At 38.5% G+C, this 10,651-nt stretch overlaps 1 pseudogene; it reads right to left on the reverse strand.

Annotated features, from left to right (window-relative positions):
• Window positions 1-583: 583 nt before the first annotated feature.
• Window positions 584-3,525, reverse strand: LOC120141883 (annotated as a pseudogene).
• Between the last annotated feature and the right edge of the window lie 7,126 nt (window positions 3,526-10,651).

The raw sequence follows: 10,651 nt of genomic DNA on the forward strand, positions 1-10,651 counted from the left end.
ACGATGGGTTAGTTTCACCCAAAGAAAATAATGGACCATTCTCTAAATCAATGCGAAATACAAATTACGGTACATCAAATCTCATTTAGATTCGAGGGACCCCAACTCTAATTTGACTACTCCAAAAACAGCAACCTCATCATGCTGGCTAACCAACCCATCAACACACACTTGCCACTTGTATAAAACCCACAAACCGTACAAATGACCATTCATTCAACTACCTGGTAATGTAGACATAAAATTGACGGGACGAAACCCCACGTGAAGTAAAGCAGCCTCTAATGGCTGGGATACGTTGACAAAATTTACCAACTACATATAGCATAAGATCCTTATCGAAGGGTAAAATGTACAAGGGACCACTATCCTACATTGACAAGTGGTTTATTGCACAACCAAACTAGCGGCCAATTCCCAATTTCTAGACCTGAATGTGACATTCATGTGCCCCCCCACTGTACCATGGTCTTAAGAGCTCAAAGGTGAAAGGCGGGGGACCATATTCAAAGACTGTCCCTTTCATTTATGGGTCATTCTTGGCCTTGTACCAAATGCATATGATAAAGGAACATGAGATTAGTTTATGAAGTGAAACACATTTATGAAGGTTTCATATTATCAATATTTATTTCCACCACCAAGGTGCTTGGTTCAAGCACAAGCTACAAACATGAGATCCATCTCGAACTACAAGGAAAAGAAAGGAAAAAGAAGCGTAATTACGAACCATAAACCATCATACAACCATTACGATATGTGATAACACAAACCGATAGGAAAGAGAAAGGGAAAATGGTCCTAAAGTTCTAAGAACCAAAGCTTGTTCCACTCTTCTCTCAACTTCCTTCACTTGTATTCAAGAATCATGTTGTTTCAGGAGCCAAGCCAATACATGCCCTCAGTATGTTCTCCAGCATTGCACGCTGCTTCGACAGAGCATTCACCACCGGTGTGCCCGGTGGAACCTGTTTTTGCCAAAAACAATGTCAGTTAGTCTTCTTTATTAGATGCAATTTCTTCATAACTAACTTGACTTGTTATTCATTCATGTGACTCCCATGGTTCTATTCACATTCTTGAAATAAAGTCTGACGTAAAGTTTACAAACTTTTAACTCAATTTTGTCCCCTCTCACCAGATGCTTCACATGAAATATCTCCAAAAGAGGCACCATAAAACTATAAGCATTCTATTTAGTTGGCCATACGAAAAGACAAAGGGATTCTTTGGACTCACAAGAGGTGCCTTGGTGAGGTAACTGAGGATGGTAGCCACAGGGTGGAAAGAGTGGAACTTTCCCTGCAAAATCAAAGCTCATATAAATATTTTGCATTAATAAAGTTTAATGGTCAAACCAGAAGACCACAAAGTAAATGACATTTATTATACCTCTCCTTCGGCCTTAAGCTGGATCCTGGTACTGAGTTCGGCAAGGAGAACCAAATCTAGGATGATTGGAGCAGCCAAGAGAGAGTCCTCGCACGTGTTGTGCAACGCAATGGTATTTTTGCCTCCCATGAATATCTCTGATGTGTACTCATCCATGGCTCTCTTGCTATCTCCCACATATGGTACATACTAAGAAAAAGGCCAACAAAGCACATTTAAGACCAATCAGACCAAAGCCTTAGTTTTCACAAGTGCCTAAACAGAGTTAAGATGGGTAAAAATTATTTACCTTGATGACCACAACATGATCAGGATGTTCACCAGGCTCATAGAGGATTCCATTGCTTGAGACCATGTCATCAACGACATTGCTCTTTGAGATCTCCTTGGAACGGAAAGTTTGGGGAGCCGATAGATTCATCCCGTCATTATTTCCCAGATGGTTGTAGCTCACTATTGATGTTGGCTGTCAATTAACAAAAACCATCAGTGTCATATTGTTTATGTTTTATTGAAAAATAAGCTACCAAACACTTAATTTTTACTTCAATCATGTCGTTACAATTTGCTTAGTATAAGTATATGGTGATAGAGCCATAAAGTTGGAAGATTTGTACCTTGATACCAGCCCCAACAAGGAAATCCACAAGGACAGATTTCATCTTTGTTTGGCCACTCTTGAAATCATCTCCTCCAATCAGACAGTTCCTCTTAATAGCCAAATCAATCAACCCTGAATACAAACAACAGTCGCATCAAGAGATTTATTACTTTACTAATCATTACATTCCAAACAATTAGGAAAGATAGTTATGCTGACTTAAGAACCTGGAACAAAGGTGTTTGTGGGCTTCCATTGATGAAGGGAACATTTTCAAGAACACAAGCAATAGCGTACAAAGTGGAAGGGGAAATCTCTGATTCATTCTTCTCCAAAGAAGCCAAGAGGTTCTCCATGGTATCGTTCAGCCCTACGATGACATTGCTGTACCTTTCAGTGTTTGCGCTCCATAGTACGACAACCTTGTCCACCTTGTTCTTCTCCTTGAACTCCCTGATCAACACAAAGCAAGTGTTAAAACGTCAGTTACTCTCTGTTGCCATTGATCTTAACAAAAATAGCATGGAGGTTAAACTTGGTTGTACCTGATGTCATTGATGATGTGCTGAACTTGTTCTTTCTTGGTGCCCTTGATGACATTATTGGCACGTTCACCCTGGTTAGCAGCAATGAAATCAGGGTCGTAGATTCCAGGGAGTGGTACCATTGCTTCCATGTAGGGTCAGCTGCTTTTGCAGATCAATGTCGAAGACCTTGGCCCTAGCCATTGCATCGGCCAGGTTCATGTCACTTATGTCCCATCCTCCAAACACAATGTCCTCTGGTTTCACCTGTACTTATTGGCATTTAGCATCAACTAAAAAAAAAAATCCAAGATTGAAACAAGATCCCTTCATATTTTGAATACCATAGGGAGGCTCTTAAATGGAGCAAAAATCTCCTCTCCATTGTAAGATCCAACTCGGATCGTTGATGCTTGAGTCAATGAACCGAAGTAATTAGCTTGTTGCACCTTGTCCTTGGTGGCCCAGGAGATACCTCTGAGAACATCCATTACCCATATCTAAAAAATCAACAGAGGAACAAAAAAGAAAAGCCATCAAAATTAATCAGATATATATATATATTTATATAACTCACTCTTTGTTGGCAATAACACCACCGGTGAGGGTAGAACCATTGTTTCCTCCCCATCCCACAAGCATAACCCTACAGCATTAAAGGAAATAAAATTCCAAAACAAACCGAGAAAAAGAAGAAGAAGAAAAATGAATATTCTAACCCTAGTTTAGGGACATGGATATCAGTCTTGAATTCATATTTGACGGTCTTAGGTTTAACAACCCATTGATAGGTTCCATTCCTGTTCTCATGAACAAGCTCGGTAGTTTCATAATTGTAAACAGACTGAATTTCATCGTCTGTGTACTTCACATTTGGACTCTCAACCTTAAAATTCTCAATAAACATTTTCTTTTTCTTAAAGGAAGCGAAACTCAAACTGAGAACAGGAATGAATCCTACGAGAAACCGCCCTTGCTGTTTTCCCCAGAAATTTGTGCTTCAAAGCGTTGGACTAGGAGGTTTATTTATAGAGGAAACCTTTACAGAGGGAACACACGTGGCATTATGTCAGTGGTTGATGACTCATATTAAATTTTATTATTTTTATAATTCTCGTTATCGACTTTTAACTAATTTATTCTAGAGTAAACTACACCATTTATCACTAAACTTTACTTTTCTTCTATTTCACTCACCGTACTTTTACTTTTTTCAGTTTACTCACTAGATATATAGATTGATTTTTTTGTCACTCAACGATGACATGGATTATTTTATTATTTTTTCAGATGTTTCATATTTTATTAATATTTTAATATCAAATATGATTAAAATAAAAAACAAGTTTAAAAGTCTAAATTATACCCTTAAATTTTAGATTCAAAGCCTAAATCCCCAAATTAGAGCTCAAACCCTAATCCCCAAATTACAATCCCACTCACCCTCACCCTTGACAGGTTCACTCTCCCACCGAAGGACGGTGGCTCGCCGACGACATCACCACCGGTGGCTCATCGACAACATCACCACCTGTGGCTCATTGACAACCTCATCGGCGATTCATTGACGACGGCTTAAAGGTAAAGTGTCTGCCTTTAATTTATTTTGCCCAGCACAACTAGTTCATAGATTTTTTTTCTTTGTCTTTGTCTTCCCATGTCCCTTGACCAAATTTCTCTTCCCATGTCCCTTCATTTGGTAAACCTCCACTGTCTTTGAAAAGGAAGTGCAATCAAGGGTTCAACAAATATTGCCATAAACCAATCAAGGGTTCTCCTCATCCAAGGTGAGTGTTGTCATTGGGGGTGGGGATGAGGGTGAGGTGAGGATTTTAATTTAGGGTTTAGGATTTAGAGATTTAGGGTTTTGTGTATAATTTAATATTTTTAAAATATTAATAAAAATATGATATGTCATATGAAAAAATATTAAATTAATCCATGTCATCGTTGAATGATCAAAAAATTCAATCTATGAAGTTCATTGAGTAAATTGAAAAAATTGAAAGTATAGTGTGTGAAATAGGGAAGAGAATAAAGTTCAATGACGAATGCTGTAGTTTTCCCTTTATTTTAAGTACCGTAAAATTTAATTATAAAAATGCTGTTTTAAATTTATTTGTAAAATCAGAATTTGAACTATAATCTTAATTAAATTAGATCAACCCATAAACTAATTGATCTAAACCATGGTTTCCATTCCAGATGAGGAAGGCCATGCCTTTGTTTTTACCTTGTGTTGTCGTACGTGTGAGGAGGGGTGCTATTCGTGACAATTGTAATGTACTTTACACGTGGCATAACCTTGTGAAGGACATTTTTTTTAGGTGTTCGGGGGTGCAGCACATTCCCATTGGGAAGGTACTCGAACGAATATTAATAGAATGAATCGAGTGGACTTGTTTTTCTCTAATTTATTAATAGAAATTCTAAAGGTTGGAATGATTTTAACAGTGACATTTATAATATTTTATGAAACCATTATTTGGGTCACACGTGAAAAGGTGAGGATAATGAATTATATTGGTGGGTTTGGTAAGGAAAAGAGGAGACATCCACCACTGGATTGCCGTGTGGTAATGTGAACACCAACACCATGCATTCTCTCTCCGGCCTACACCTCTCTACTCCTAGGAGTAAGATATATGCTAATCGTACGTGTAGTCCCACCCCTCTCCCTCCATTCCCGGAGAAACTATACTATCATGGTCGTGACAGAGTTTTCGGAGTCATGTATAAATTCGTATAAAAAGGCCTTTTATTTTTTAGATATATTCATTTCGGGGTAATAATGGCGTTTTCTTGACAAACGCCGCAATAAATCAATCTATAATGCGTTTTATCAATAAAGCCGCAATAATAATGACGTTTTTTAAAAAAACGTCACAATAGGTCTATCTATAGTGGCGTTTATTGATAAAACGCCACTATATATTTTTTTGGGGCCCCATTTTTTGGGAGGCCCTGCGCGGTCGCGCAGTTTGCGCCCCCCGCCACGGCTCTGTCTACTATATACTTAAATTTTTACTCTCTCAATCTCCATTTAAAGTTTCATTTTCAAAGGAATTATAATAAATATATGTTTAAATTTTTTCAATCATTAATAGTCCAATTTGTAAATGTAATTATTTGAACTCGGAAAATTTAAAGTGAATGGTTTATGTTTTATTTGTTGAAAGTATTAAAATAGTTTTCAAGTTTCGTAACCAACTTTGAAAAAATGGTTTTCAAAGTTTGGTAAATGTTTCTTTGAAAATGATTTTCAAAGTTTGGTAAATGTTTCTTTGAAAAATATTTTTTCAAAGTTTGATAGATGTTTGTTGAAAAATGATAATGGAATAATCACAATTAATCCCTAGGATTTAGGGTATTTACAAGATTAAGTCCTTAAGTTTAACTATAAATACCCTAGCTCATTTAGCTTCAAAACCATCCCAAAAATCATTTCTTTCTCCCAATACTAGAGAGTTTTCTTGTGAGTAGTGAGTGTTTTGTAAACACCTGTAAATTTTCTCTCTTAGTAAAAGATTGCAGCAGTCCGAGACGTAAGCACAATTGGCTGAACTCGTTATCAATTTCGGGTATTATTTTTTCGCTTTTATTTCGCATTCTCACTAATATGGTTATAGGGAAATTACTTGTACTCGGTTTATTTCTCAACAACTGGCATCAGCTTTTGGTTGTGAATTTTATCAATTTTTTTGCAGGTTACTATTCATTACTATTCACATGAATAGTAAATTTCCTGAATAGTAAAAAATTTTATCGGCGATACTAGCTTGTCGACGGAGGTGTTCTAATATACGGTGGTTTGCAAGAAGTGTCAGAAACGATCCAAACGAAACTAGATTCGAGTGGGCGATGGCTGCAGACGAAGGGAATATGAAAATTGAAAAGTTCGATAGTGCGGACTTTGGCTTTTGGAAGATGCAGATTGAAGATTTTCTGTACCAGAAAAATCTATATCAACCTCTCTCAGGAAAGTAACCAGAGGGCATGAAGAATGAAGACTGGGTTCTTCTCGACAGACAAGCCCTCGGAGTTATCCGATGACGTTATCCCGCAATGTTGCTTTCAACATAGTAAAGGAAAAGACCACGACGGGTCTTATGGCCGCTCTCTCCAATATGTATGAGAAGCCATCAACCTCAAACAAAGTGCACTTGATGAGGCGATTATTCAATTTGCGGATGACGAAGGGGTATCGATGACAAAACCTAAATAAACTCAACACAATCACAACTTAGTTGAGTTCAGTGGAAATTGAATTCAATGATGAAGTTCGAGTTTAATTCTCTATCATCTCTACCAGACAGTTGGAATGCTACTGTTACAGCAGTTAGCTCGTCGGAAATAGTAAATTGAAATTCGACGATGTTCGGATCTGTACTGAGTGAAGAAATTCGATGGAGAGAATCGGGTGAAGCATCAACCTCCTCAGCCTTGCACACGGAGTCCAGAGGGAGAACTTCAGAAAGAAATTCAAATCATGCAGATATAAATCCAGACGGGGAAAATCCAGAACGGGAAAGAAAGATTTTACATGTTATAATTATGGCAAGAAGTGTCACTTTAAAAGAGATTGCCGAGCACTGAAGAAAATACCGGCGCACAGGAATCTGCCAACGTGACAGAGGAGACAGGTGATGCCATGATTCTAAGCGTCAACAGTTCGATTGAATCACAGATCTTGGATTCAGGGGCATCTTTCCACTCCACCCCATGCCGAGAAATCATGGAAAATTATGTCAGTGGTGATTTTGGGAAGGTTCATCTAGCTGATGATGAAACCTTGAAGATCGTCGGAAAAGGAGACATCCGACTAAAGTTTCCAAACCAGACCACCTGGATGCTGAAAGGAGTGAGACATATTCCTGGCCTCAAAAGAATTTGATTTCTGTAGGACAGCTTGATGGTGAAAGATTTAGTACAACCTTTTCAGGCTGTGAATGGAAGATTACCAAAGGAGCACTCGCCATTGCTCGTGGTAAGAAACTGGTACTCTCTATATACCTCAAATTTAGAGAATATCATTGCATAGCAGAGCTGATGGAAAATCAAACATATGGCACCAAAGGCTTGGCCATATGAGCGAGAAATGAATGAAGACACTTTCAAAGGGGAAGTTACCAGATCTAAAGAATGTAGATGTCGGACTATGCGAGGATTGCATCTTTGGCGACAAAAGAAAGTCAGCTTTGCAAAGATTGGTAAGACACCCAAGGCTGAAAAGTTAGAGTTGGTCATACTGATGTATGGGGACCATCTCCATTCCATCTCTTGCAGGCTCATTATATTATGTCACCTTCATCGATGATTCTACAAGGAAGGTTGTTTTTTATTTTCTGAAGAAGAAATCAGAAGTCTTTGATACCTTCAGAAAATGGAAGGCCATGGTGCAAAATGAGACTGGTCTGAAAGTCAAGCGGTTGAGGTATGACAATGGAGGAGAGTACAGAAATCGTAGATTCAGAGATTTTGCGCAAACAATGGGATCAAGATGGAGACAACAGTTCCCATGACACCGCACAAATGGTAGCAGAGCGAATGAACAGAACTCTGAATGAACGTGCCAGAAGCATGAGGATATATGCCAGATTGCCCAAATTTCTATGGGCTGAAGCTATCAACACTGCAGCTTACTTGATCAACCATGGGCCCTCGATTCCTTTTGATGGCAGAATACCAGAGGAAGTTTGGAGTAAGAAAGAAATAAACCTTTCACACTTAAGAGTGTTTGGTTGTATTTCTATGTACATATAACTCTACTGAAAGAAGTAAACTTGATGCCAAGTCCAACAATGTGTCTTTATTGGTTATGGTGTTGATGAGTTCGGTTACCGGTTTTGGGACTACGAAAATCGGAAGATCATCAGAAGCAGAGATGTCATTTTCATGAGAATGTGATGTACAAAGACAAATCAACCATAAAATCAAGTAGCTCAACATCAAAGCTGAAACAAAGGAATTTGCTGAGTTCGAGGAGATTTCTTGAAATGATGTTCAGATCAGTCATGAAGTTCAAGAGAACCAGGCACACCAGAACTAAGACGCTCCTCCAAAATTCCTAAACCAACCCAACGGTATTCTTCTTCTTTGCACTACTTGTTTTGACTGACAATGGTAAACCAGAGTGCTATGAAGCAATGCAGTGGAGGATTCAGTCAAGTGGGAGTCTTCCATGAAAGATGAGATGGACTCGCTTATGTCATCAGACGTGTGAATTAGCTGAATTACCACCAGGCAAGAAAGTACTCCATAACAAGTGGATTTACAGGATCAAAAGAGCATGATGGGAGCAAACGCTACAAAGCAAGATTGGTTGTCAAAGGCTTTCAGCAAAAAGAAGTATTGACTACAATGAATTTCTCCTCCAGTCGTGAAGCTATCTACAATTAGACTGGTGTTAAAAATTGTAGCTGCAGAGAATTTACATCTTGAGCAGCTAGATGTGAAGACAACTTTCCTTCATGGTGATTTGAGGAAGAAATCTATATGAGGCAGCCAGAAGGCTTCATAGAGGCAGGCAAGAAAAACCTGGTATTCAGGTTGAAGAGAGCTTGTATGGTTTAAAACAAGCTCCTAGACAGTGGTACAAGAAGTTCGATAGCTTCATGGGTAGCAATGGTTTTACCAGATGCCAAGCAGATCATTGTTGCTACATCAAGAGGTTCGACAATAGCTTCATTATTTTATTGTTGTACGTTGATGACATCTCGTTGTAGGCTCAGACATGCAAGAGATTATAAACTTGAAGCAAAATTATCGAAGCAATTTGCTATGAAGATCTGGGCGCTGCAAAGCAGATTCTTGGGATAGGATCAAGAGAGACACAAGTCGGAGACTTTGATATTATCACAGGAGTACATCAACAAAGTACTCTACAGGTTCACATGCAAGTTGCTAAGCCATAAGTACACCTTTAGGTGTTCATTTCAGACTCTCCAAAGAACAGTCACCAAAGACGGAGGAAGAACGTGCACACATGGTGAAGGTTGTATGCCTCAGCATTGGAAGTCTGATGTGCCATGGTTTTGTACCAACCAGATATTGCTCAAGCAGTGGGAGTTGTTAGCAGGTACATGAATAATCCGGGCAAGGTACACTGGGAAGCAGTCAAATGGATCCTCAGATATCTGCGTGGTACCACAAACAAAGCACTTTGTTTCAAAGGTGGAGATACATACTGACAGGCTATGTAGATGCTGACTTAGCCGAAATGTTGACATCAGAATGAGCACTACAGGGTAGTCTATACTCTAGGAGGACCGCAGTGAGTTGGGTTTCTCACTACAGATAGTTTCTCTCTCCACGACTGAAGCAGAATATGTTGCTGTTACGGAAGCCAGCAGGAGATGGTTTGGCTCCAAGTTTCTTGGAAGAGTTAGGCAAGAAACAAGAAAAACATGTCTTGTATTGCGACAGTCAAAGTGCTATACATCTAGCAAAGAATCCGTCTTTTCATTCCAGGACAAAGCACATACAATGCGATATCATTTTATCCGTCTCTTCTGAAGATGGGATTTGAAACTTGAAAAGATCAGTGGAGCTCAAAATCCGCAGACATGTTGACAAAGACGGTGATTACAGACAAACTGAAGTTGTGTTCAACTTCAGTTGGCATGCTAGAGTAACAAGACTAGAAAGGCTGTTGCATTGATCGAGGTGTAAAGACAGATTAAAATCAGTCTTCAAGTGGGAGATTGTTGAAAGTATTAAATGGTTTTTAAGTTTGGTAACCAACTTTGAAAAAATGGTTTTCAAGTTTGGTAAATGTTTCTTTGAAAATGGTTTTCAAAGTTTGGTAAATGTTTCTTTTAAATAGTTTTTCAAAGTTTGATAGATGTTTGTTGAAAAATGATAATGGGATAATCACAATTAATCCCTAGCTTTAGGGTATTTACAAGATTAAGTCCTTAAGTTTCAACTATAAATACCCTAGCTCATTTAGCTTCAAAACCATCCCAAAAATCATTTCTTTCTCCCAATACTAGAGAGTTTTCTTGTGAGTAGTGAATATTTTGTAACACCTGTAAATTTTCTCTCTTAGTAAAAGATCTGCAGCAGTCCAGAGACGTAAGAACAATTGGCTGAACTTCGTTATCAATTTCGGGTATTATTTTTTCGCTTTTAT

This window comes from Hibiscus syriacus, unplaced genomic scaffold, assembly GCF_006381635.1.
Source record: "Hibiscus syriacus cultivar Baekdansim isolate YM2019G1 unplaced genomic scaffold, ASM638163v2 tig00110814_pilon, whole genome shotgun sequence".
Taxonomy (NCBI): domain Eukaryota; kingdom Viridiplantae; phylum Streptophyta; class Magnoliopsida; order Malvales; family Malvaceae; genus Hibiscus; species Hibiscus syriacus.